We start from the raw sequence: 6,008 nt of genomic DNA, 5'->3' as shown, positions 1-6,008 counted from the left end.
ACTTCTAAATAGACCTTTAAGTTTTAGGAATGATATTAAACTGTTTTCTCTTCTCGACATTATAATCTATAGTACAATACCTTGGCATATAAAATGTGCAGGATAAAATGGTTTACGGGCACCATATATTGTCACCCTTATTACCAATTTCCAACTATATTTAGGGAAAACAGCAAAGGATCAAAGTTAATGCAAAGTCCAATTCAATTCTTTATTATTCAAATTCTATATAACGTTTATATATAGGATTTGAAACTCAAGCTCTCTTACAACAAAAATAGAGGTGGAGTGCTACTGGACCATTTGATCATTGGCAATCTAATTTATTTCAAGTCATGAAATATGATACAAACTATTAATAAAGCGTTCATGTCATAAAAAAAGAGGCAGAAATGGTTATGGAAGAGGTTGAAAATCTTCCAGAGGTTGTAGAAAGCGTGGCAATTTTCGGAAGAGGTAGCATATGAACTTCCTCATGATAGCAAACTAAAAGAAACTGTTTTGACCGTAGAACACGCTTCCAAAGTGGCAGCTCACGATATAGATGAAAGCGTATACGTGACATTTCATATTTCTGACGGTGCATCTGCAAAAACATATAGAGAGATGGAAGAATTGAAGCAATACCTCGGCGACACGAACAAGACTCTTGTAGCAGTAGAGCGGCAGCTAGAGCCTGTTATCGATAAGACTGCAAAAAAAAAAAAGCAATGAACAATTCCAAAGAAAGAAAGTAATCCAAAACAAAAGCTCCATATCCATGCTATTTCTTCCAGTACAATTTCGTGATCAGAGACATTGACAAAGTGTTAGGGTAAAATTGGCAATTCCTGACATAATGCCTGAGTCTGTAATAACTTAGACTTGTTATACATTTTCAATTGTAATAGTTTAAGTCTAGGAAGGGTTCTCACACTTTCGATGCAAAGATGTTACCTACACGCGATAAATATTCAGGTACGTTTGCATGCATACATCCAACTACATTCATCTATATCTCATGTTATTGTTTTTGAGATAGGACTCTTAACCATTGTGTGGTTTATCTCTTTAAAATATCTTATTCCTTTATATTCGAGATTTTAAAGCATGCAAAATAGTCTAATTGCATTAGGACTAATCTGGTGGTATTGAGACTTTTCAAACCGTGTTATCAAAACGTGTTTGGGTGTTGGTAGAGTTATTGATCAATATGGATTGTATTGTAATCTTAGACAAAACGTCTATGCATCAGATAAGAAGGAAGTGTCGTGCTTTTTAGTATATATATGAGAAGTCATGGACGTGTTCGGGTCAGAACCATTTTATGCATAGAAACTGATTTTATTGAAAAGGATTTTTGAAGAAACATTAGTTGGGTTTTTCGTGTGCGTGGAAAAATAATTGAAATACTGTTGTTTGCTTATGGTTCCAATAGCATGGGTTTTTTAAGAGAAGATATTATTTTTCATGCTGTTTTTCTTTGAGGTTTTAAATTGAATATCAATTATGGAAATGAGCCTTGTGATTTTCGTAATTGATTGTTTTCCAAACAAACACTTCATCATATAAACATTCTGCATGATCGAGTTAGCATTGTGCAAAGTTCGAGGGAAAGGTGATTAACGGTCGCGTTAGTACCGTGCCACTTCAACTCGAGGACTGAAGAAAGATCGAGTAGCAAAGCGCGGAGACAAAGCTGCCAACTGGTATGAGTGTCTAGTTGATGAGTTTTGTAAGTCTTTATGTATTCTTTCTTTCTTAGTGCTTCCTGGTTTTGTAGCCCGAGGATTTTCCCAGTGGTGGGTTTTGCCTCGTTAAATCCTACATCATGTGTGTGCTTTTTATATTCATGTTGAATATTTGTGTAGGATTAATTTAGCATAACTGATTAATCGAAACCATAATTTGCTTTAGCGTTAAGTTGTCATTTATAGATTAAGTTAGTATCCATCCTAGGACTTTCACAAAGGTATGATCAAACTCGATCGTTCAACTTGTCTAAAATCATCTGCTATTCTGACTGCGCAAGACTGGGTAAACCACCTTAGTCTGGGAGGGGGACTAGGAGGGGTTTAGGCCCGATCCAAGCAGAAGGAATGGCAGGTGTCGCTAAATGAATATCATGTTTTCTAGAAGTCAATATACATCCTTTTGGATTTATATAGGCCCTTTGCAATTCCACTTAGTAAAGAAATAGTCAACATATAATTAACAAAGTCAGCAGTGGATAATAAAATTTGATGCATGGTTTGGAGAGACATATTTCACTAGTATATTTTTCTTCAAATTATCACCTAGATTAGCAAATGGCATATTCGACGTAAACATGAACGGTGGGGAAGAGATAATCAAAGTTCCCAACAGCTTATGTGTATATATATATTCGTACCGGAAAGGAGAAAAAATGACTGGTAGCATTACAGTGAACATTGGTGAATGTCCTGGTGCTTTTGCAAACTCTTGAGCATGGTCACTTTTGTAAATGGTGAACCGGATATATCTCACTGCAGGGATCCGAATTTACAGATATTGATCTCAGCAATCAATCCATCCATAAAGCCGCAGAGCTAAAAAACCGCACTTCTCAAGAGCAATTGCTTGAGTACGATTCCATCTTTAAACAATTTGTTTTCCTCATCCAGTCGGGGCATTCTTCTGCAGTCCCTGAAGGGCGAGCAAGCTGCCATGTAAGTATCTTTTGTTGCTGCCAAGTAAAGGATACATTAGCATTTATGTATCCCAACACAGCTATGTATTTTTTTAAATATAAATAGACACTTATTTATATAATATGTAATAAACTTACTTAATCCACCTAGGCAGCTAGGCCCCATCCCACCACCCAACTACCGTCTAACATCTTTTAGAACCTAATTTATAAATTTCATCTAAAAAAATTGATCTACCTAATATTTATACGTATTTATGGCATAAGTTCGAAAGGTTTAAAGAGGAACTGGCCCATGTCGACCCTAGCTAATTAAAGAGGAGGTGGGGAGGTACGCAATAAAAATGAAATGTCACCTTCCGTGCATGTTGTTCTTTTCTTAATTTGGGTACCCGCCGTTGGAGAATAGACTTTTATACCGTATTTGAGATTTTACACTTAATGTTATCGATGTTTTTTTGTTACAAAAACTTAATATCTAGTAGCATGTAGTTTTTTTTTTTTTTTAACAAATAGTAATAGGTAGTTAAGTTGAGTAGCTTGCCTTATGTTTCTATTTGGATCCAAATTTACACCATCGATCCGTGCAATCAAGGCCGTTGAGTGAGCATAGCTCTCAATCGTCGGATGGAAAAGTAGAGATAATTTTTGTCATTATTAAAAGTTAATATTATGGTTTTTATCATAATAATTATCTTTTAATAAGAATTATCCTAACATCTTCTTCAACCAGATAAATAGGGTGCGAATTATATCCCGAAGCAAGCGGTACAGTTTAAATTGAGTTGAGATGCGTGTGGACGTGTGGATTGGATATGCTGCAAGATGATATTAAAGATGCAGAAGCCTAGATAGGCTTGGCTTTTGGGGGTGATATGATAAGCCTAGGATTTGATGGTGATGGAGTTATGATGAGGTAAGAAGCCTAGATAGGCTAGACTTTTGATTATGAGCTTGAAAAGTCAAGATGGGCTTTTATCTTGTTTGGAAAGCCAACTATTTGGATGAAAGGTTGCAGACTTTAGATGAACATGGAAATAGTGACGTGATGTAGCAGGAGGTTTACCATGCATGAAGAGATAAAAGATTATGATGGTGGGACTGAATATCCTTGGTAGGATGCTAAGAATTTTAGTCAGATGGCAACACCTGTAAGACTTGGAGATAAAATCACAGTATATCAGGTTGCTGCAAATGAACACATGGCTTCAGTTTGCGTGAGATGGTACGACTAAAGCATGGGCTTTGCCCTGCGTAACGTAAATTGCTTTATGAGTTTGAAAAACGATTGGATTCTGCAACAGGTGTCCAACAAGTGTCATCCGCCAAAGCTAGTATAGCAGTACTATAAATACAAGGCAATGTGCACCATTCGAGGGACCTCCAATTCAACACACAAATTGCCCTGCGCAAACCTCTCAAACAACTTGAGATTTTTTATTTTCTTTTTTCCGCCGACACATCTACAGTTTGGATAAACAACACTGTGAAGGCAACCGGCGAACACCTTCAGTTTGGATAAACAGCACTGTTGTCGTAGAATCAACCGACCGCGAAGCACCTTCAGTTTGGAGAAACAGCACTGCGTCGAGGCCGACTGGTTATCTATCCAAGTCTCGGTCGAGAAGGATTTTCGAATCCTTATTGGCAGAGGTCATCTCATTAGCCCTCTCGGCGAAGTGAGGTGTTACCAGGTTACTACATTCGGCACCCTGGTAGCCGAATTTGATATTAAACTTCGCTGAACTAGCAACCTTGTCTTCAGACTCTAGAACCCAAATGCCGAGATTTGTTCCTTCCTCAGCCGCAATCGCAAGATAAAGAAGTCAGCAACGCAACATCAACAAATTTTACTCCTCGGCCAAGCTCAGCCGATGAGTTGGCAGGCCCCACATCAACCGAATGACGTAGTTAGCTCATTAGTTACTCGGCCTGCGCGCCACGTAGGCTTTGTAATTTTTAGGGTCAACAGTTTCATACATGAAGAATTAGTATTTGGAAAAACCTGCATTAGTTGAAGTTAACGAGAAGTGCTACAAACCTAATCTAATTTCAGTCTCCATCTTAAGCCGGATTTGGCTTTTATCCAAACAAAGAATTTTTATCAGAACATATCGTATGTAAGTGGTATCAATATTGAATTTATCTGCAATGATCTAACTTTGTTTTATGTTTCTCCATTCATTCCTGATTTTTGTCTGTTTTTTTCTTTGTTGAACGGTGATTCTTATAGCCACTTAATACCTTCTTTTTTTAATTTCGTATTTAATTTAGGTTTGTTGATTTGGTGTTTTATGTATTAGTCAAATGTGTTTGCTTATCCTCCATGTTCAGAGAAAGAGTAAAAGATTCAAAACAATTGACTGGATATATATCTTAATTTCTCTAGGTAGTTAAGTTCGCAATCCCACGTAAAGTTGAATGGATTAGTTTTGGACCTATAATAAGGATGAATTTGACAAATTTTAATAAGTTTGAGGACATCATTTTCACCTCGCGCAAAATTTATGGACCAATCGGCAAGTAGTATTTTTAAGCAGGGACGTGCTCTCCTTTTCAACAGTCACAATTATAATGAAATTGTCAAAGTATTAACATTTGACTTGTCGATCACGTTATACTCCAAGTCGTTCGATAATGAAATTTTATTTCCAGTTTTCATTTTATTTGAAAATTAAAAACTTTTTTTTTCTTTTTTTTTAAGTGAAACGATAGTGTTTTATTAAGATAGCAAAAATCAAGCAATGTCAAACAGGGCCTTCACAATCAAGTCCAGAGACTCCTCAAACCAACAAAAATCAAAGGAAGAAGAAACAGCCAATTTGACCATACAATGTGCCGCAACATTAGCAGTATGACGCACATAACAAACCTGCGAATCCATGAAGCCCCACAAGCTAACACGTATATCTTCCACTAGAAGATCCATGGGTGAAGATAAGTCCGGATGCTAACAGCTTGAACAAGCTACAAAGAATCACTCTCCACAATAATTTGAGCCAAATTATGTTCCAAGGCCCAACGAACACCCTCACAAACAGAAATTAACTCCACCATCGTGGGATTCGATGCAGGGGATATTTGACGAATAAAACCCCTAGCATAACTACCGACTTCATCACGAAATACCACACCTACACCTCCCACATTCGACTCAGCAAGGAAATAACCATCCACATTAATTTTCACCCACCCAAACCCGGGGGGGGGGGGCGGGGGGGGACTCTAATGAGACGGCGCCTGCAATGGACGAGAAACTGATCTGGTCTGGCCTTAACAAATTGTACAAGTTGTAGCTTGGAAAGATGAGAAATTAAAGCTGGATTAGCCACTTTGTCCTCCCAAAGCAAAGAGTTCC

The sequence above is a fragment of a genome, unplaced genomic scaffold, assembly GCF_019419815.1.
Source record: "Pyrus x bretschneideri cultivar Hongxiangsu unplaced genomic scaffold, Pyrus_bretschneideri_v1 Contig49, whole genome shotgun sequence".
NCBI lineage: Eukaryota > Viridiplantae > Streptophyta > Magnoliopsida > Rosales > Rosaceae > Pyrus > Pyrus x bretschneideri.
The sequence above is the reverse complement of the archived record's forward strand: the minus strand, read 5'-3'. Positions refer to the sequence as shown.